We start from the raw sequence: 23,440 nt of genomic DNA, 5'->3' as shown, positions 1-23,440 counted from the left end.
TCAAAATTTCTTTCATTCATTTCTTACCTTGACTGTACCTTCACTGTACTTTGGTTAAATAAACTAAGGACATGAGGCTTACCAGGGGCAAAAGCCTGAGCAGAAAAGGTGTCTTGCAGGCAGTGTAGGTGCAGCTCTGTAAGTGAAGCAGGTAGGTATAAAGGAGATCGTTGGAGCTTGTGTTCAGAAGACCAGGGGAGCAGCCTGCCAAACTGAGACACAGGAATGTTCAAACAGATGTGAGAGAGGATGTGGAACAGCAGTGGAGTTAACTGTTAGGGAATATTATGTAGATTTTGTAGTACAACAAAAGGAGATGGAAAAAAGCCATAGCATTTCAACAGTTTAGAAGTGCCTAAGGGAAAAAGAAGTGGAATATAATGGTCATACTCTATAACGATAATTTTTTTTAAAAAACCCTAACAGCAGTAAGAATATTTGCTTTGCGCTGGAACCTTTGGGAAAGAGAAAAAGGCAATCATAGCTTTATTTGTTACTCCCGAAACAAGTTTTTCCATGTTTCAGGAAAAGGAGGAGCTAGTTTCTCTTTAGCAGTATGTGCTGTGCTTCCCCAGAGCAAGCATTCCCATGTTAGTGTGGGGTGACCAGCAGTGCCAGGGCTGCCTGTTTTTCAGGATACTGGTGAATCACCTTAGAGCCAGAGGAACCAACAACAGGGCTGGCATGACACATAGCAGTGGCTTGTGTGTCAGCCTCTTATTTACTTCAATAAATTGAGGGCACATACTGGGTCTTACCAAAAGTTGGTATGTTCAGAAAATATAATCTGGGGATAGGAGGATTGCCATATCATTTCCAGATACCACAAATCTTCCAAAACCTTGGCACTGCTTTCCTCTCTAAAATGAGCAGACAGGAGAATATAAAAACTAATTGTCCTCTTTTCCTGAAGGCTTCAGTAAAAATTAGAGCTACTGGAATTGGAGATTAAGTTCAAACAATGCCACAGACTTTTTATAAAGAAATGTAAATCAGTGCTATTCACCTGATATTCACAAAGCCACATCCACGTGCATCACCAGGGGTCTTACTCACTTCTGTTTGAGGAATCCAATTCTTATGGAATCACAAATCCCCTCCAGATGTGAACACTTACCATAGAAACATGCAGTCAGCCTTGTTTCAAACAAGGAAATGCAGAAGCCACATTGTCAAAGCTTCCGTATTAAAACCTGGGGATCTGGAAAGACATACAGAACAGTAGGAAATAGGTATATTTGAATTTGCTTGCTGCATCCAAAAGGAATACACTTCCATTGTTAAAGGCATTAACTCGTGGGGTTAAATACAGTCTTGAGCACAGAGAACTAGAAATGGCAAAGGACACAGCAGTATGTCAAAGAGAACAACTGAAAAATCCAGAGGAAGAGGTACCCTAAGGACATCAGACTGAAAACCAAGTCTAGGACAAGGTGGTAGTTTGGGTGATTTTTCTGCAGGACAGAACTTGAACTGATGCTGACCTACTCCACATTTAGTCTGTTTATCCCATGATTGCTACAGTTCTGACTATTGACAGCTGTCTTAGGAGATTTTGCAGTGTTTCCAGTTCCCAGATGAGAGTGACAAACTTGATGGAGACATTACAAACTTGATTTGTATTTGAATTAGTTATATGAGGGGAAAAAAGAAATCAATATATCTAATAAGTGTTTCAACATGCCATCAATACCCTACCATCTTGGTAGTTAGCTGAGGGGTCCTTTAAGAAAATCCAGCACTGTCATTTTGGCTTTTGAGTTGTACACCAGAGTGATCTGCTGCACAATGGGTTTTGCTGAGTTCCCCCACCCTGTTCTCACGTCAAGCTGGTGAGCAGTTTTGACTCCCCTGGCAGGAGCCGGCCTTGATTGCTCTGGTCATCCTGTCCCTCTCTCATATTCCATGTTGCTGACAAAGTTCCTCCCAGCACTAGTACATTTAAAAAATTCTCTATAAAGAATCAGAACTACAATTTCAGATTTGCTTTTCTACTGGGTAAAGGGTATGAAAGAAGCTCAAACACTTCCTAGTAGCTTAGCTTGAGGGATGAACAAACTGGACACTGAAATTAAAATCAGAGTACAGACTTATGGAAACTCCATTTGCTTGAGCCCACAGCATCCCAAACCTAGCAGCTCATCCGAGTGCCATGCTGTGAGTCATGAACTCAATTGACTCTTCTTTTGGTACAGTATAACCCCCTGCTCTTCGCTCCCCATGGCCTCACTCTTCGCCCAAACTCCAGAGGGGCATTCATGTGGATGTCCACATTGGCAGCTTTAAGGCGAGACAGGGATGCAGGAGGCACGGGCTCACAAGGCCCGTGGGGTTGGGAACCTCAACCCAGGCTGTAAAACTCAGCATCTTGTCTGGGCTGATGTAATTTCATTTAGTTTCACAGCAGGAAGTGATTTAGTTTCAGTTCCAGTATAAAAAGAAGAAAGATGAGTTTACAGCTAAAATTTTAAACAGGTCTGAGGAAAAACCTGAAGGAACTGGTTGATATAAGCAGGTAGACTGAAGAATCCAAAGACAGAAATATGGTAGAACAACAGAAATTTTAATTCAAAGGTAGAAAGCAAATCTATGATTTGCATCCTAAGTGGGGAAGGATAACTGTTTATGGAAGTAACCAGCTGATTTCAATAACAGTTCAAGAAATAACAGGGAATTCATTCAGGATGGACAAGGAATAATGCAACAGAGAAACTTCTGTTTTGGCACTTAGCTATGTAATGAAGTAAGAACTGCAGAAGTTTGGGCCAATTTGCACATTTGCAAAGAGTTTAAAACCCAATAAGAAGCTCTCTAGTCAAATAAAAAGAGGATTAAGATAAAAGTGAGATTACTGGCAGGGATATGACTTTGGTCAACACCAAAGATACCTTAGATGCAAACCAATAAAAGTTAGGATGGTGATTGCTGTGAGTCCTTAAAAAAAATTACCACATCTAAAGGAAAAGCACTGTTCTTAGAACACCTGGTGCTTGTGTCAAGGGAGGTGAAAAAAAGAGACACAATCCAAAAGTTTATTAGCAAAGAATGTAAATATATAAATGGGGCAGGTACCACAAGTGGAAAATAGCAAGTGGTTCCTGTATTTGAGACATGAAAATAAATCACAGTTGAGCAAATCAAAGCCCTGTTATTGAAACTGAATTCACACAAAGGGACATGAGCATTAACGACACGAGTGGCTTAGCTTGCACATTAAGAATATCCTAACCTGCAGAGCAGCAAGTTCTTAAATCTGCAACCCCCACTCCTCTATATGAAGGACCAATAACAGAAAAATAAGTTCTTTATGTAGATTTAACTGCAACAGAGATTACGTGATGTCATTACCTCTATTACCTGCTGCCTTTCCATCCAGTGCTCTTGTTTGATGAGCAGAAAGTTCTCATTTCAGGAATATCACAGGAAGTAGCTGAAGTATAGCCAAGCACCAGAATTTCCCCAGATTTGTAGTGTCAGAGAGGCTTCATCAGTTTGCAGTGATGAGGTTTTGTCCTGACACACTTGCAGCTGTTCTTACCCAGACTGTCACAGTGTCTTCATAACAAGCATTGCTTCTCTTCGGCTATGGATTCATTTTCTACAACACAGCCAGCTAGAGCTGTATTGTAGAAAATGCCCTAAACAGGCACAAACTGAGAGTTCTGAAATATCTGACTGATATATTAATGACAAAACAAGGGCTGCAGAACAAATGCACACCCTGAAACCTTACCTCATCCCTTGACTACTGAGAAACCCCAGATAAAGCAGCATTACAGTATCATCTGGAATTTTGAACGGTAGAAGGAAGTTGAAATTCATGTTCTGCTTAGCAGCAAAGAAGTGAGCTGTAAAGTCAGCCACCAAGCTTTAAGAAAGAGCCACAAGTAACCAGCCTGCTTTTCAAAGAGAGGAAGCAGCGAGCTGCCAATTGTAATAAAGGCACAAGAGATTTCTCCTTGAGAAGAAAGCCCATAAAACACACAGCTAAAGAAATGAGAGAGAGAGTAAGAGCTAAGTCTGCAACAAGACTAAACAGCATAAAGAGGAACAAAGTCCTCCCTCTACCAGGCGTCTGGTAACACTGCCATACCCCACTGTAAGGAGAGAGCCAGCCTCCCAGCAGCCCTGCCCCTCTTTGTAGTGGCCAGAGGGATGGATTGGCACCTGGAATACTCACTAATAGTCTTCATCTGAGAGAGGAAGAAAACCCACCTGCTACCCACTCATACAAGTCCTTATCAAGGCAAAAAGGAGAATAGGAACAGTGCTTTGGACTCTTGATTGCTCCAGGGCAGGAAGATGTGTGTGTTGACTTTACAATCAAAGCAATAATCCAGCCACTCAATGGGTGGGACTTATGAATCAGTGTGGAGAAAGAGTGATAAGTAGCTATCTCAATAAGAACTTCCTCCTTCACTGCATCCCTTCTCCTTTGCAGTTTTTAATGTGTCCCTATGACTAACTTATTTTGTATTTCATTCTTTTGAACATTTGCAAGCAAATGACCTACCTAATATGATGCTTAATGCAGAGGAAGACAGATGCTTTTGCTGCTGTATCAGTAAATGGGACTTGTTTATTTCTAGAATGACTAAAAGTCTCATTGCTGTGACCAAAAACCCCAAATAGTCCTGAGATTGTGGGTCATAACAAGCAGATTATTGTTAGTGACAAGTACTGAAAGATTTTGCTTTAAATGTGGCCATGCTGGGCAGAATTTTGTGTTCTGATGTAAAGACTGCTTTTCTGTCGGAAGGAAATTTGCAGTCCTGCTGAAAATATTTGTCTTTCTGTTTTAGTATCTGTGGCACATATGTTGAAAACTGTGGTTTGAAAACCAGGTGTAGATGTGTTGTATGTGATCTAGCATGTTTGGTTTTGTGGCATTAACAGGACAGATTCTGTCTCAACAGTAGCTCCATTCTTTTTGTGATTTCCTAAGCCATGCCCACTTAGGTTTTGGGCACTTAGTTCTCAGCTGTCTCAAGATAAAACCCTGCTTTCTTTGCACTTTAATTTGGTAACCTGGGTCTGCAGTTTCCTTTTCTGAATCTTCCTGTAATTAGCCCAGCAGATCCAAAGACCTGTCCTTCCTAATTACAGGGGCTCTTCCCTAAGATGAGGAGCAGAACATGCCAATGATCAGCCCCTTCCTTAAAGCCCAATGCTATTTATTTAGAACAAAATGCTATGGAAAAAAGCTACTTAATAAGCCAAGACATGACTCACACACCTGCTAAGTGTTGCCTGTCTTCCTTGTGGTGCCCTGGCAAATATGATAAGCAAGATCTGCCAGCTCTTTAATTCAGAGAGAGCATCTGTGTATCAGCTCATGCTGTCTCTGCTCCAGAAGACAAAAATGAGTGCCAGGATAACAGGCATGAGAACTTGTGTGAAGACATGCAGGTTCCACAGAAACACTTCTCATTCAGCCTGGAGCACAAATGCATAAGTAACATGTGCTGCCCAGCAGTCAGTCCACACCATCCTTCCCATCTTGTGGGCCAGCAGTCAGTGCTGGAGCATCTCTGCAAAGCTGGGTAGACTCCTGTCTGTACCAGTCATGCTGCTCTCTGAAGTCAAGTACCTGCCACCTTCTTGTATCCACAGCAAAAACTTGCGTAGCTGGACAGCAGAGAATACTCAAAAGCAATCAGTGGCTGTTGGATTTTCTGTATGGCAAGGATGGGCATTGTCCTCCTATGCTCAACCACATGCAAGATCAAACCAGGAAAAGCATCTGCCTGGACAGAGCTGTCCTGCATGTTGGTTGTGGCCCCTCCTGGGTTGTCCTGGTGCATTCCACACTTCATAATCTTTGTGGCAGTTTGCTGTAGAAGCCTTTGAAAGCTTGGTGTTATCATTTCCATCATGGGGATATCACGACCCTCAAATACTTTAAAACTGTTGCTGATTGTGAAGGTAAATTATTTCAACATTAAACCTCTTTCAGTTGAGTTTTTAGCAGATATGATGCTTCTAAGCCTACTGGAATGAGAGGTCAGAAAGTGCAGGTGTAGCCCATGTGGAAACAGATTTTTTCTAGTGAAATAAGATTAATCCTGTCTTGAAGAGAAGCATGATTTTTGTGGTCTTGTTACCAGACAGGCAGTGGCTCTGGTCACAGGCTCTTTGAAATCTGGTTTGGCTTTACAAAAACCCCAGCAATATGTGCGTCTTACTGTGCTCTTTTTGGAGAGGGAAGGTTTCCTTTCTGCTCCACATGGAACAGTGGGGCCATGTAGCAGAGGGTTGTGCTGCCCTGCACTGAGATGGAAACAGAGGGCTTCTGAGGACGTGTCAAGTCATAGGCTGTGGTGGTAGCAGAAGGTGGGTAGGAGGAGCACCAGTGTCCAAGCTTCAGGCACTTGACTGCCTGTCCAAGACTGCTGTTGTAGTGGCTGCAAAGAGAGAAGATGATCAACAGGGTGAGTCAGGCATTAGCATAAATTGAATTCCCTGTGGCTGCACTGTGTGTAAGGGGGTGTGTTTGGGGGACGCTGACTCTAGGCACGTATAAGACTGGGCTGATTCACCTGTGCTGCCTGTGACGCACAGCACTGTCAGTGCAGGGCCCTGGCCTGCATGGCTCTGGCAGCTGGGCTTGCAGTGACCGCTGGTGTTTCTTCCCCAGCTTTGTGTCACCTAGACATGCCTGTGCCTGCAGGCATGCCTTCACCTCCCTCCTCCAGGCAGAAACCAGCAGTCCCTACCCAAAAGCTGCATCTTTGCTTTTGTTCTCTGGGCATAAGTCTTGGGTGCGCCTTGTGTGCAATGGTAGCTCTGTTCCTGTGCTGTGTCAGAATGCCTGAGCAAGCAGGGCTCCTGCAGCCTTGAGCAGCCTCTCCATGAATTAATAATAATTTCCCTGCTTCCAGCACTGTGTGAGAAGGTTTCTGTCAGCTTTTTGATGGAATGCATGGCAAGGAAGGGTAACTCAACAGCTTTTCTAGGTGCAGAGATATTTCTGCTGCACCTTCTCGCCGTGTAAGCACTGTTGACAGTGGGAAGTGTTGACAGTGCAGTTCTGTGGGCCGTGCTCCTAATTGGGAGGCAACAGGAAAGTGACTCATGAGACATTTGCATCCTCCTCTGTGCAGGCAACATGGTGACTTGAAGAACAGGCACTGGACCACACAGAAGCTGTGGGACTGACAGCAAAATGATATAGGCTGACAGTGACCAAGCTCTTGGCTGGTTAAGGTCCCGACTGAAGTCATCTGAGCTCCTCTTAGGAGTTCCTCAGCTATCATTGACCTGTGGGCACCAGCAAATGGAGTTCTGCTCTGTCCAGAGCTGTCATACTGTGCCAGGGTTTTAATAGCCATGGCTGAAAACAGCATCCAGTGTTGACAGAACGAGGTATTTACTGTTAACCTGTCTGCTTGCGTAACTTCTCTGTGCATGTAACTGCAGTGTCAGCCTGAACTCTGTGCTGCACTCACCATGTCCTGATGTTGCTGCTCTTTTGGCTAGCCCTGACCTATCAATGTTCTCTGTGAGACTGCTTTTCTCTGTCTGGTCTGATTCTGCTATTGATCCTGTTCTGGCATTAACCTTTTCCAGCTCTGCCATGACACGTCTCCATTGCAGATTTTAATTCTTCTCATGTTCCTAACTTTGTCTTAGCTGAAACCCTGCTACATGCTGAGTTTTTTGGAACGCATGTGAGAGCCGAAGCTCAGGTGAGCCATGCTGAATTCGGTAACTTCATCTCTTTATGTCAAGGCCAGAGATATTCTTGTCATTCTTCCCATTCTAATGTCATCTCTCAGCATCTCTCCGGTAGTTTGAGGTGCTGTGGTATCTTTCCAATGCCAAATACCCTACCTAGTTATAGCTGTCTGTATGTGGAGGCAGTAACAATGTCACTAAAGCAGAATGTAAGTACAGTTCATCTGCCTTGCCTGGAGTAAAGGATAGTGTAGGGTGCAGTACATGCGTCTGGCTCTTAAAAAACAATGGTACTTTTTTGTGAGAAGGTGGACAAGAGGAAGAAGGGAGATTGATTTGACTTATGTGCTTTTTTAGATGTAATCTACTTAATACAATCTGAATTCTACCTGCACCCTGTAACAACATTTGTAGCACTCATTCCTCCAAAGCCAAGTGTAACAACACAGAGTTAAAGGTGATGTAGTTTGGTTGAATCTGGATCCAGATTTTAGCAGGGCACTGTCCCTGTTTGATGGCCAGTGTGAAACCTGGCAGTGAGCAGTACAGTGCTGACCATGGGGAATCTGCTCCTGAGACAGACTAACCCTGCAGACACTCTGGTGGCATGGACACTGGACGCTGATGACTGGTGTGTCAGTGGAATATCAAAATCATAGCTTGAGTGGTTGGTATGTTACGTAATGATTGGACTGGAATGTTGTACACAAGCAGAGGCACCGTCACCACCTGTTTACTAACTCTGATGTTACACATAGCCTGAGGTTACACCAGGCTAAAGAGCCTGAGAGAGACAGATTCTCATGAGGTGGGAACACTAACTGGTGCCAGGACAGCAGCTGACAATGTCAGCTTTTTTTGAGAGTAATTTCCCTCCCCTCATTTCAAGGAAAAGCCTCTAAATGTTCCCTCGATGGTATCCTCAGCATAAGATTTCAGGACTCTCAGCTAACACATATATTTCAAATCCTCAGAGACGTGTGAATCCCACCATGGTGCAGATTGCACTGTTGAGGAAAGACTCTGTCCCATTATCTGTGTGTTTTGGATAGAAACAGTTCCTTGAGTACGTCTTCTCAGTGAAGGAATAAATAAGGTCTTACCTCCAGACCACTATAACAAAGTGGCTGTACAGCTGCTTGTGTTCCAGTTTCTGATGAATGTGGCATTACTATCAGCAGTGCTGGGACATGTACAGCCTATTCTTAATTTTACACATACATGTCATGTTGTGGAACACTGAGTGGTTTCCAATATATTTTAACCTGTTCTAGTTGTGTTCCTATTTTGGGAAATCTGTGCCAGCTAAGATAGGAAGGCTGTTGGCTTATAGATTTTAAGAGGTTAATGATTCTTCAGGATAATAGTTTTCTCTTTTTAAAACTGCCCTCTAATCTCAACCTCTTGAGAGCACTTGGCTACAATCTGCCAAGACCCCAGCCTAGCAGCAGGTAGCTTGCAGCATCAGCTGGAGCACCTGGGCACTGTCTGGAGGAGAGAAGCTTCATGCAGAGGTGGATGCAGGGTGAAAGGACAGTAGTGTTCTCCTCTCTAAGATCTTGGTTGGTAGATGCTTATTCCTAAAGCCTGTCACGGCAAGCTAATGCCAAATCCTTTAGCTTTTTTCCCTGTCACACTGCCTCAAACTGTGGAATGGGCAGTGACAATGCTGCCCTGTCATAGACTGACCCTCTGCATGTATAATGTTATGATCAGACCCTGCTGTGTTCTAAAGCTTAGACAAGAAAACAAGGATCAGAGGTTCATGATTGAAGATTGATAAGAATGTGTTTAAATCACTTGTTGCTGAACTTCATAATGTGCTTAAGATTAAGCAGTTAGTGATTCCTTTGAGTCTGAGCCTATGCATATGAGAGGTCTTCAGAGTCAGAGGTAGAAAGAATCCCTCTGAATCTACCAGTGCCTTTTCTCTCTAATCCTGAAGATGGCTGTGGCATCACACTATTGCCCAAGGACTGTTTCATGCTGCATTCCAGCAGATGATGATTGAATCATCATCACCTATTCTGCTCCTATCCCCCACTCCATTACCCTCTGTGCTGAAATGGGAGCCTCTAACACGAAGTTTCCTCAAACCAAGGCTGTGGATGGCTGTTCTCTTCTCGATCCCAATGGTGGGAAAGGCCCAGCTTTTCTTGTTGCTTCTCCAGAGCTGCTGGCTGAGCTGTGCGTATATGTTTTATCCTAAATGAGCAGGACAAGCAAACTGCTCTTCAGCAGTTTAAGATGACATCTGATGGCACAGTAGCTTAGAGTGCACTTCCAAGCATCCCTTAACTGCCCCATTAAACTGGCTTTACAATATTTTCCCTTCCCTGTATTGCAAAGCATCACAGTAGAGCCTTAGGATTTCTTAGCCCTTGGATTTCCATGAACGAGCAGACAAAGGGAAGGGGAGCAGACAACTATTGGGTGTCAAGGGCTTGGCTGTAAAAGAGCAGTTGTGGGTGGATATGTGGATAGGCAGGTTAAATGCAGCAGCAGAAAGGATTTAGATTTCACTGCAAGGTGATGGAATGGCACCAAGCTGTGATGGTGTATCTGAGGGGGGCTCCATTCATCTAACAAAGCCCATGTACTGCACTTTGCAGGCAGGCAATACTGCAATACAGGCAATGGGAGACCAAATCTAACCCAAGAACCGTCTCTTATCTTCTTCCCTTCAAGCCAAGGTGACTTGGTTTATGTTGAACATAAATATAGCTTCGCCATGTGTCTTCTTTCAAACATCAGCAGGTGCGAGGTCTTCTAGTTCTGTCATAACATTGGGTTATGCACCAAAGAAAAGTCAAAGCTAGACTCCATAGCATCCTCTGTGGAGCCTTGAGCCTGAGAGGTAACCCCTCTGACAAATTTCAGCCACTTTCCTGTAACAGAGCTGGCCTATTTTCTTTGAGCTATTTTTGGCTGTTCTTTAGAGATATATGTGGTAGAGGAAGATAATGAGAACAATTAAAGAGGAATTTCAAGTTGCTGTGCTGGAGGTAATGGAAAGAAGGTGTCATGATATGATTGTGCAACAGCCTCACATTTTAGGTATTACTCATGGCAGAACGTGCTGTGAGAGGACTCAGTACCTGGGTAGAAGGGTCATTGTGGCATGTCACAGCATCCATGATGTATGTAGCAAAGATTGCATCATAAGGCTGAGCATTACCATTAAAAAGCATCTGAAGAGCCTTTAAGTGGGAGAAATCCATGTGGGAAGGCCAGCTGGTTTTCACATGTGGCTTTTCCCAGAAGATATCAGATCAAAATAGTTACAAGTTGAATCCCCCAGTTTTTCTGTGTGTTTGTTGGGAACACAGTGCACTAGATTTGAAAACAATTGATTTCATGCTTTGTGACCAGGCTAGTCAAAAAACAGCTACAAATGGGAAACTGAGAAACAAAGGCAGGGCAGGAAACAGTGCTGAGCTCTCAATATGACCCTTTAAATTGAAAAAGCTATAAAAGGCTGGCATAGATTTCATAAACAAGGGAGTTGGGGAACAACACAGTTTGAAAGCATCATTGTCTTTTGTCAGATTTTTATTGACAAATCTTTTTCCTGGTATGTTGCCTCTGTATGAGAAATTAAAGCAACCGCTTAGATAGTGTTATTTGACAAATATTGTACCAATGGATCCTGTTAAGAAAACTCAGTAGGCAAATTCCTTTTCTCATGCAGGTTTTTTTCCTCTGATCTCTCATTCTCCCCATTTCCAAGTGCCCTAAGCAGGAACACTCAGAATCACAGAATATTCTGGTTTGGAAGAAACCCACAGGATCATCCAAGTTGAACTCCAGGCCCAACACAGGACAGCCTCAAGAATCACATCATGTGCCTCTTAGCAAGCTCTAATGTGCATATGGAGAGGTGATGTGAGAGAAAGATACTGATGACCATGACATCTGAAATTATTTTATGGCTTCAGTAGACCACAAGTATCATCAAAGTTTGTGCTGACCTTGCTCTATTCAGTGCTCTAGCCTGAGCATACCTCTTGCCTGAGCAGGCTCAGATGTTGCATCAGTGTCCTCTAGTAGCGCACAGAACTCTTTTTACACCACTTAATTGAGTCTAACTACCCCTCTTGGCAGATGAGTGAGTACCAGCCCCACTTTACATCTAGGAAGAGTGGGAGGGGAAAGTGGCTTGACCCAAGTTTAATTGACAACCAGTGTGAGCAATGTCAAATACCCTGTTTGCCTGCACCTGAGTCCTGTGCATGCAGAAATGGTCAAGTTCCTTGGAGAGGAGTTAACTCTTAGGCTAACATTCCGTGTTAGATATTATATTGCATGTTGGGTGCCAGGTAATGTGTTGAGAAATGCACGAGGGGAGTGGGCTCAGGGGCACGAGCTGCATTGCCAAGGAGAATAACAGTGCTAGGGACATGGTAGTCAGGCAACAGGCTCCACTGGCCTGCTGAGCGCTGGCAGGAGGACAGCCTGGGTAGTCTGATGGCAAAAGGGATGCTGGCCTCATTTCAACTGCTCAGTCTGGCTGCATCAGTGCCCTGGTTGGTATTTCCTTCCTTCTCCTCTCAAGAAAAGACAAGATAATTTGAAGCAAAAAGCCAAGACTTTGCCCTCTGGAGGGATTCCAGGGCTGCAGATGGACCGGGCTGTTCGCAGGGCTGCTGGAAAGCAATTACATTTGCAGTTCAGGGGAAGGGAAGAGGAGGAGGGAGAGTCACTGAACTGACAGCAGGGATAAGAAGGTAGCTCATTAGCACATCATCTTTTCTGCACCCTTCTGTGTGGGAGCAGATCTCCATATGATGACATTCAGAGTCTGGCAGGAATGTCATCCTGGAACTAGTAGAAATTTGTCTGCAAGAAAGTGTGAGCAAGAGGGTTTAAAGAGATCAAAAGTGAGTTCCTCTGTGGTCCAAAGAGCATAAAGGTTCATCTTTAAAGATTGTTCTCAAACTTCACCACCAGCTGCTGATCTGGAATATGAAGACAAAGTGTGGAAGTAATGAGGTATTCATTAAAACGAAAAATACAAAAAACCCACAAACAAACTAACACCTCCCCCCCCATCCAAAACAAAGACCCCAAAACTCAGAAAAAACCCAAACCAACCAATCAAAACATCCTCTATGGTGGATGAGTTTTTAACTGAACATTAGAATTAGAGAGCTATTCATACACTGAGCAGGTACTTGAGCTTGGAGAATTCCAGCAGAAGCCATGCAAAAAACATTCTCTTTATGGCATTCAAAACAATTTGGAGAGCAAGTCCTGTGTCAGTGACAGTGGCTGTTGGAAACCCCACAGTACAGTAATAAAGATATAATACACTTAATTATGACCTAAAGGGTGAATTCCTTGCGGACTTGTTCAAAAGACTCGTGACTGCTTAACAACACACCCATCCCCTGAGCAGCATCTGCATGGTCCCACAGGAAAAGATCAGAAAAAGCACACCTGTTCCCTAAAGGAAAGTTGAGAATGGGAAATGTGTGTGTCTCACACCAGGCAAGCAAGAAGTCTGTGCACTGAGTCCTCAGTGGCAGAGCTTTTTATGAAGATTTCTGTTTGCATGTGAATCTATTGGTGTAGGGATCTTGAGTCCTTCTGTTGAGACACAGATAAAGAGGCGAAGAATGAGCTCATGCCGAAAGCTTTTGAAGCCAGTGAAGCACCAGGTAAACACCGACCCTTCTTATTTTCTCTTAATTCTTCTGTCTCCTCAGTATAAATCTTGTCCAGCTGAGAGCGGAGGAGCAGGGGTGCCCGCAGGACCCACAGCGCCATGCTGTGGTAACACCTCTCTCTGGACAAGCAGTCGGCTCCAGCAGCGCGGGTTTGCAGCCATAGGGAATCCCTTCAGTAGTGTCTATTCAGGGCTCTCTTCGTGTCAGTGCAGCAGCTCTGCCACTTGCTTGGGCACATCCCACACGGTGCTGAGTGACTGCAAGGCGGAGAGCAGGACTGCAGAGAGGTGTTTGTCAGTAATGGTAACTCTTGCCTCCACGGACAGAGGATCTCCAAGCACTGCACAAACCTGCTGTAACCTACAGCGGATAAACAATGTGTGATGGAGAACATGGTGGACAGAGAAACAGGGGATTCTGCAGAGGGCAGCTGCAGAGACTGTACAGTAGGAGCTGGGAGAGAAGAGAGGGAATGGATCCCTAACCCTGAATCCCTCTCATCCTGATTTACACAAATGTAACTGTTGGAGTCAGTGCAATTATATTAGTAGGAAAGCCGGCTGAGAAATAAAAAAAATTAGCTCCATGTCACTTCACCAGTTGTTCTTTGTACTATCAGCAAAGCTTTCTTCACACTCCAGAATACACTCCATCCAGCTTACAGGAAATTACATGCTGCAACTGTTTAGCAATGCTTTTTATATAAAACTAAAGCAGAGGACAAAAGGCGAACACAAGATGTGTGCATAAAATACTGCTCAGGTTAATGCAAAGGCATTTTGAACCTGATAATCATTCAGCTCTGCAAAATTACAGCTGAGGCTGCTCAGCACCCTGAAGGCAGACGTGTGCCTGCATGAAGAGGGCTCTCTTTCATTTGGCAACTGCAGCCCTGTGGCATTAGCTGCCACAGGATACAGGGGGACAGCTCGACTAACAGTGGTAAACAGAGGTGGTGGATGTGCACCTAGAAAGATACAGAGAAGCATCCACCCTCCTGGGAAATGGCTGATCTCTGCAGGTCTGGGGTGGTGTCTTCTCCTGAGGTATCTGTCCTATGTGGCTGCCTAGCAGTGCCTTGAATGCCTCTGCGTCTCCAGAACGTGACTCAAAAAGGTTGGAGAGCTGCAGCTAGTTACTCAGGAAGGAGGGAACAGGCTCTGGAGCAATGAAACAATAGTGAAAGAGAAGCAGAGGTAGACAGTGAGAAATCCTTTTCAAAGTAAATGTACACAGTGCAGCTATTTGCTATGCCATTCTGACGCCTTTTCAGAGAATCTCAGAATGTTTGGGTTAGAAGGGACCCTAAAGACCTTCTAGTTCCAACTGTCCTGCTGTGGACAAGGACACCTTCCACTAGACCAGGTTGCCCAAAGCCCCATCCAGCCTGGCCCAGAACACTTCCAGAGATGGGGCACCCATTTTTGGTCAGGCTCTGCAACTGCCTGCTGCAGAGTTCACCCTCTGCCTCTCACATTCCCCATCAGGTATTGTTATCTAATTCTGGTGTAGGCTTACAAATACCCCTTAAACTGCTCCAGCTGCCCTTTCACTGATATAATTCCAGCATGTGTGTGAACCTGAGAAAAGGAAAACTAAAGCTAACCAGCCACACCCACAACATCAGTGCTGCAGAACTGACTGACTGTGCTGGACCCTGAGGGGTTCTGGTGACATCTTTAGCCACGCCTAAAGAAGCACATGGTCTGCCCTTCCCATGTGCCTCCAGGCTGCCGTGGGGGTCAGGCTTTCTGAGCTTGCAGTCCCACTGACAGGAGTGCTGCCTCTCCTGCAAACCTTCGGAAGGCCTATACTCCATGGCCTCTCTCCCTGTTGGCCTTGGAGGCACTGATTAAATAGCTGTATGTTAAGGAGCCTCTGACAACAAACACAGTGCTGCATGTACAGGCTGCTGTTTGGATTCCTGGCCCCCGAGGGCTCCAGTGCTGCCAAGGACCCTACTGCTGCTGAAGCAGGTGTACAGGTGTCCCTAAAGCAAAGGGGCAACTGAGAAAAGCAGAAAGCTTTTCTGTGCCTTCAAAGCACCAACTGCAGGGTGGCTGTGCTGCAGCCTTCTGGATCAGCTATTTTCAGCAAGTTTTGTGATAGTGGGCTGGGGAGAGATGTGCTGTCTCCCACACAGTGTTAGCCTGTCTTTTGTCACTGAGGAGCTCCTCCTGGTGCTACAGCTGCAGCCCACCAATCCAGCTCATGGCCAGGGAGAACACCTGAGGAGGGTCCTGGGGTGGGAATCTGGTACTGAGGGGGAATGATGCTGTTTGTTTTCTCCCTGTGCCTGCTGCTCTGCAGTAATGCTCCCCATCTGGAGCTGCAGGCTGAAGCTGAAACATGACCAGTGACTTTCAGAGAGATGCCCTTCCTGGCTCTGCACACTGCCACTGAATTAATGTCTGTTAGCTGATGTGCTGCATCATGTGCCATGCAGAAATTTGTCACTGAAGGCCAGGGTATAAAACTTCCCTGATCCCTGTGGGCTTTTGAAAGGGTAGAGTGTAGTTTGTCTCCTAGAGCTTAGAGAGGGTGTTAACATTGAGTCTCATTGAAAATGCCTGAATTGCCTCCCTTGGCTGCTGGGGAACGTTCTGATACCTTGTCTGTACTGTAATGTGGGTTTGGGTGCCACACACCCTCCTCCCATGACTCCAACCTGACCCTTGAAGGCAGTGTTTTGCAGTGCCTCAGTGCACTTTCCATGGTCACTTGTGACCTTGCAATTGGGGTTCCAGACCTGTGCAAAACCTTTTAACTATGTTAAAAACCCCATTTTGGCCAGACATCTGCAAACTGTGACCATGCAATGATGCATCTGTACTCCCAATATTAGGAAGGGATCCCTGCAGCCAAAAATCTTGCAATATTTACCCTCTGTTAGCCCCACTTTTCTGTTCCCCACTAACCACAGTGCACAGGGACAGAGCTTGGTGTGCCTTCAGTTCCTAGAGATGCACAGTTCTGCTCAGTTAAGGTGCCTTGTGACAGGGAGATGTAGTCTGCCACCTACCCTGAGCAGCTGCAGGCTCAGGCTGTGCCGACCCTACAGACCCCTACTGGCTGAACAGGGCTGCTTAGGGAGGCTGTACCTCCGGATCCCAGGGGCTGCAGGGCTTGTGGAACTGCTGCAAACACACACTCCCTTTTCCTGCTGCTCTCCCCACTCTCTGGTACAGATGAACGTGCTCGGCTTTCCCAAGACAAAATCTGAGTGCAGCAGCTTGGCCATGGTGAGGAGCTCCTTCCACACCAGCACTCTCTCCACTCTCAGATGCTGCCAGTTTGGATTCACCTGGCAGGATCCATTCCTCTCCAGCCTGTTTCCAGCAGCGCGCCCCAGTTACTCAGTGTGGGAGAGCCTATTCTAAATGTAATGCACAGAAAGTGCCCTGCTACCGTTGCCTGCTCAGATTTCTCATAAGAGCCCTCAAATGGAATGATCATAAAGCTTTATACTGCAAGGGGACCACTCGTAGTGGTACAGTCTTATTGCCAGGTGTTTTAGTAAGAAAACACCTAGTACCAACAGGCACATTGTGTTCATTCAGGGTCAGCTGGGGAAATCAGCTTTTGTTTTTATGTTATAGATCAGTTATTGCCACTTCCATGTCTTCACTTTTCAGTTTAGAATGCCCAGGGTCTTTCCAGTGTTGCATCTGTGAAACACCTAAATATTATGAAAGATGCAGCAAAGGACAAGTCCTTCCTCAAATACTTTACAGTTTAGTCTGAACAGGCAAAAGGTGAAGGAACAAGAATGTTGCTTTTTGTTGTTTTTTTTTTTTTTATTTTTACATACTGTAAGTGAGATGTATGGAAACAAAAGGCTGCAGCACAGCTTAAAAGTACCATACCCCTGTTGCTTGTCTGCAAAGCTATTTTTTTTTCTTCATATCTGAGAAGTGGTGACACAACAGAGTAAGTAACTGGCAATATATATTAGCTGGGTCAGGCCCTGAACTGGGTACTGGAGGGCTAGGGACACCTACTAAGGCCCCTTATGAGGGGAAGGGACACCTTCTAAGGGCCATGAGTTCCTTGGGTGCTTAAACAAGGGTGTAAAGAGTAGTAGGAGGGAGGTTTTCTTCCCACCTAAGCCAGGGACCTCACCTCAGCTTTAGAGGCTGTGACATTCAAGGAGAGACTGAAATGGCTCAGCTGCCTCAGGTACCAAAATAAGACTAGGAACATCACTTTATTACAAGTAATGAGAAAATACATTAATAAGCCCTGGAGTGGAGAAAGGCATAACCAGAAGTGTCTGGATGTTGAAAGCAAATTCAGTGATGGAAGTGGAAGCATTTCTACCACAGGGGTGATGAGGCACTGGGACTCACTGCTGGAGACCACATTAATCCCTTGTACTCTGATGCCTTCATGTGATTTCCCACAGTGTTTTGCTTTAGGCAGCTCAGTGCCAGGTGTCTGAGCAAGCAGAAAGTCCAGTGGCAGAGAAGGTGTCTGTAGAGACGGGCCCCACAAGTCCCTCATGTCACCACCGTCTCCATCCAGCTGACTCATGCTCTGCAGGGTACCTTGCTGCCTTCTGCTGGCTTGCAGTAAAACCCTGGGAATTATCAGCACTTCGTTTTGTTCTCTCCCACTTTATGGAATGTGTGAGACCCACTTCTTTAACTTGGGACTGGGCACCCACGTGGGAAGGGAGCGGGAAGGTGACTGTGGGGAGAGGGCTGTACTTCACATGGCAGCCAGGAGCACCCTCTGCCACCAGGACAGTGTCCATGGTGGTGTTTCCGTATCAGTCGAAATGGGGGTGCTGGGAGGCTGGTTCAGGCCTGGGAAAAGCAGTTGGCACGGTCATAATCAGGCAGGAAACGGGAAATGGTGTTGTGAGGTAACAAACAGGAAGCGCTGATGGCGGCACAGCGCGGCCCAGTGAGGGCTGCAGCTGAAGGAAAACGCTGCGAGGGAAGTGGCGGAGCAGCGTCTGCTCTGCATGGCCCTGCAGCAGGCTCGCCGTGCCCAGGGGCTGTTTATCCTTAGCAGCTACTTGAACAATAAGACCAAACCGGTGAAGGCTTGTTTACACTTCCACGGCCATGAGGAGGCTGAAGGATATGAGCGAGCCCTTCCAACATCCTTCTAAGCCGCATTAGCAGTAACAATTCCACCTCACATGTCAGGAGAGAGAAACGGCCAGCCATGGAAATGGAGACCTCCTCAAGGACATGTAGGGGTTAAGTGTCTGCATCCCACTCCCTTCACTGCCTGCTCCTCAAATTCATGCTTTAGGATGCCTCTTGCACAGCTCAAACCATCTTAAAAGCAGTTGTCAGGTTTCAGTTAATGACATTGACCCTTCCAAGCGTCATCCTTCCCCCAGTTAGTTCAGATGCCTCTCCAGGAGCAAAGACTGGAAGGATCTACCTTTCTCCATGAACCCTAGATAAGTCACACGGTTGGCTTAAACAAGACGCTTCACGCTTGGATGGCTGCAGTGAGGTGAGATGAATCTGCATCTGCTGGAGATGACTGAGAGCAGATTGTGCAGCAACTGCCAAAAAGGCAAAGAAATTCTTCCTCCTCATGTTTGAAAAATGTGCATCTGATGCAAGGGTTCCTTAACATTACTGTCTCCACAAAAAAGGAGATTTTTGGAATTATAAGAACACAGGTATTTCTAGCTCTTCCTAGGATGTAAGTGAGCTCTACCTCCAGAAATCTGGACAGGCATTGCGAATTGTAGCTTTGTTTTGAAGAACTTCAAAAACCTCCCCCTCAGCAGCTTATGGCAAACATAAATACCATTAAAAGCATGAAAATCAGTGTAATCTTCATTAAAGGAGAGGGTTGGGAGGAAGAAAAGAGCCTCTGTACTATAAGGAGACATGAGAGGATGGGAAACTATTGATGAAGAAACTAACACCACGACCTGGTGGGCTGAATTGAAAGAGGGGATTAGAACAAGGCCATTTCTTTTTTAATTACCACGCTTTTATCTCATGTGGGTTTTAACCCCCCAGATACATGTTGTTCAAATTATCTTTTGTTTCTTTGTTGACAATCTTCCAGAGAACAAATGAGTTTATGATCAAGAACAAAATGCTTTGGCAACGCTTTGGCATTTTCTGCCAAAGCAGACAATGTAAGGCAAATATTAAACAGTGTTAATAGAGAAGTACTTTCAAATGCATAGTGATTCATATCTGCACCAGGAATTTCAGCCCTCCTCACAAATGTGCCCCAGTACAGGGATCATCAGAGCTCTTGCATGATGCCAGGAATGGCCAAATCCTGTTCTGACTGGTGAAGGCCTCTCCAGCTATAAATCTAACTCTCAGCAGATCTGTTTGGATGTTAAATACAACTTAGTTCAATTTCATTTATAAAAACACACATGGTGTCTCTGTGACCTTCTAGGTAGTTAGTTAAAAATATAATCACCAAAACCACTGTGAAGCCAGCAACAATTCAACAAATAAGCTATAAAGTACAGCTAAAAGATGTCATCACCAAACAGCCTCTCCTCAAACTGCATGATTTCCTCCATTAAATGTGTATTTGCAAAACATGATTATGAGCAAGGTGCTCCTTTTGAACCTTGGGACTCTCCCTGGGGATGACCTGATCTTCATGCTGAGCACCTGGCAGGGTGGGTTGGCTGCAGGGATAGATGGAGTCTGAGCACTGTCTCCAACTTAGCTGGCAACAGGAAAGACAGCATGCTTGCAGAGGAAATGAAGAAGGATTAAGCCCTTCCATGGTGGTTATGTACTATGCTGCTATCTCTGTGGGAGGCAAGTCCATCACTATTGTGCAGTCTGTGGAAGAGGCAAGGTAGTCATGGGATCATCTGTGTTATGCGGGTCATGCAACACCCAGGGCTATGTTATCCCAGGTGTAGACCCCTCTGTGTGCCTCAGCTGTAGGTGTCCACTCTGACATGACATGTCAGACCCAGCCAGAGGAGAGGATGGTGAGATGGAGACTTGGGCAGCAGGAGTTATTTTCCAATCCATTCCATGTCCTGCACTTTTAAACTTGACCCACTTTTCCTGTCCAGGGGAGCACTCCTGCAGTGTGGGGAGCTGCACAGAGCCTGTCACCAAGTTCCTCAGGGACACGTGTGGAGTGCTGCTGGCAGGCAGTGAAGACCTCTGGGTGGCAGTGACTGCTGGGTCAGTTGTGTAAGCAGATCAGTAGTGTGTCTCTTTCTCTTTGTGTCTCCTGAGGGGTGAAAAGCTCATTGGAGGGGACAGCTGATGTATCTGAGAATGGAGCACCTCTGGGAAGCTGCTGGTCTGTCATCAAGATCTAAAAGGGAGGAAACAAGGGTACATTCCACAAAGTACAAAGATCCTTGGAATCAAATGCTGTGAGTGGAACAGTTGCATTGACATGTGAAATTATTGCTGTGTACACAATCAATTACCTGATGGACCAGAGAGTTCCATCCTAACCCTGCAGCATGACAGACCACTGTGCTGCAGAAATATGCCCCAGCACTGTGCAGGGGAAGAGGAGCAAGGATGGCAGTGGTAATGCCCAGCAGAGGCAGCAGAAAGGGTAGCTTTATGGTGCTGGGTCACACCGTTTCCCAGAGAAGGTGTGAGAGCAGAGTAGGATGGTTTAGAGCAGATGCAAGAGTGATTAAGGAGAAATCTCACTGCTTTGGGTGTCACTGGCCAACCTGCCAGCTCTGGGAGCTGAACTGGCAAAACTTAAAAAGAGAGAGCTGGACTTAGAGAGGGAGAAGCACAATGAGGGCAGGGAATCTTGGTGGAGAGGGTGTAAAATTGAAGTTGTGAAAACAGTGAAGTGTGGCAGAGGGCCACTGAGTGATGTCAATTCTCTACAACTGGAGTTTGGATTGAGAGCAAAATGTGCTGGGAGTGTCATATTTGCTGCGTAAAAGCAATGTGTATTTATGGGTCAGGTAAGGGAGATAAGGGAGGCAAACACAGATACGTAACTGTCACTTAGGCTGCTGGAGTGAGGGCTTGCTAGTGACCTACAGTGCCTTTCTCATTTTAGCATAAATTAATGAAAGGAAAGACTGAGGAGCAATGAAAATACCTGATATGCATTTTTACAGAGATAGTTTCATCTGTTGGACTAGGTGGCTGCAATTGCACAATAACTAATTGACTCTTCCTCCGCAGCTCTTTCAAGGCTGAAAGCTGTTGCTGGTCAAGTGCATGTCCTGTATCGACCCCAAGTTCTACAAGCATCCCTCACCTCCACTACTTTAAGTAAACTCTGTGCCCTGTGCTGTGTCCTGCTGCATGTTGTCTCAGCACCAGTGGATGCTATAGCTACGGGTATATCCCGGCGTCTGTCTCCCTTCAGCAGCGGAGTTGTCAAAGAGGAAAATGATGTAGGGCTGGAGCCGAGCATGAAACAACTCAGGGGAAGCACTGCCTGAGGCAGTACCCCTCTCACTCATCCCAGCTCCAAAATTACTTAGACTGGAGTTCTCTGCATGGCTGTGGAAAAGTTTTTAACAGGTGCTAATACAAGGAAACATGCAAGAGTTTCTCTGAAGCAGAGGCCGTCCTTAAAATTGTTATTTTGTCACATGGCTTTCAAGTGAATTTGTGAAGTCTTTTAAAACTGAATTACAAGTTCAGCTGCAGTCCTTGAGCCAAATCCATAATCTTACCATAGTAACTGCAAGTTATGCTGAAAGCAATAAATTGTACAGTTTGGTCTGAGAAGTCTATAAGCTTGTCAAGAGTTTGTTAAGAGAAAAGGCACTGCTTAGCACAATATTTTGGTCCTGACATGGTCTATGGTCCTCAAGAGGAATCTCTGAAACTGAGGTGGAGGAGTCTTTACAGCCGGAAGGATCCCATCTCCTCCTGGTGAATTCCCACACTGTGGCTCAGAGATGTACTCACCTGGGGGGGCCAGGCTGCTGAGCAGTCAGAGCACAGTGGCCCTTGGTGAGGAAGGTTTTGGCCAAAGATGTGGGTCAGATCCAGGTCATATTATGTGTCCAGTTAACTTTCTTGTGGTTTCTTTGGCAAGGACTTGGGGATGTGCACACGTGCAGGGATTCACATATGCTTTTCATGTCCCCCTGTGTGGAAGCAGGCACTGCTCCTGTTTTTCCTGTGTAGGATCTGTGATCTATTCCGGTAGCTGCATCGTGCAGTGCTGCCTCCAGTAAATATTCACAGATTTCCTTGTAAGATGATGCTTTTTTTTTCCTCTCTCCTGTGTGGATACACAAAGGCATGTGTTGTAGCTGCTTTACCCCATGGGATCTACATAATCAGGTCCACAGGTTTTAATGGATTTCAACTCCTTTCTGTCTATGGGTACAGTTTCCTGTCATGTTTTGAGCAGGAAGAGCTGAGTCTTTTTTGGTCTTAGCATTCCTGCTTGCCTAGGCATTGGGAAGAGTTCTCTGTCTATTTTCCTGTTTGATTTTTGTGTGTGTTTTGTTTTAAGCAGGACAGAGTGCATGTGTGTATGTAATCCATGTGCTCAATTAAGAGAGGCATCTGTTGGGTTTATTTCACATTGCCGAGGAAGGACTGCAAGCAGGGAGCATCTGCTCAGCTTTTTGTCAATGGCTTGTTTTTCATAATTTGCTCTACAGGGTGAATGTTTGGGGAGGGGGAGGTGGCTTTTTATTTCTGAGTTTCGTCTTAAATTTATTTTTATGGTAGCTGGGGAAATTGGCTGGGATTTGAAAGTTAATTTTGCTGTGAAAAGGTCTAAAGAGGGAGAAACAAAACCATCCAAAGTAAACAGTATTTATGTAACCCTAATAATACACTCAGAAGGACCCTTATGAATCGTTATTTGCAGTATTTTAATGACTTCTTTTTAATGAAGTAAAAAGAATTTGTAATGGTGCTTTTTAAATGTCACTGGGGTTTTTAATTTTTCATTTTTTGAAAAAAAATAGCAAATTTTGCTTAGATTTTATTTTGGGGAAAGATAGGAAAGGCATCCAATATTCAGATGATTTTTTGGCCCTTTGTCAACAACAACAAAACCCCTTGATTTTAAAATAGAGCAGCAGTAGTTTCCTGTTCTTATAGTTTTGCTTTTGTGCACTCAGATCTTGGCGGTATTGCACCTAGCTGATTTAGTGAGAGACTTAATTG

The sequence above is a fragment of the Camarhynchus parvulus genome, chromosome 5, assembly GCF_901933205.1.
Source record: "Camarhynchus parvulus chromosome 5, STF_HiC, whole genome shotgun sequence".
NCBI classification, from domain to species: domain Eukaryota; kingdom Metazoa; phylum Chordata; class Aves; order Passeriformes; family Thraupidae; genus Camarhynchus; species Camarhynchus parvulus.
Note: the sequence above shows the minus strand (reverse complement) of the source record.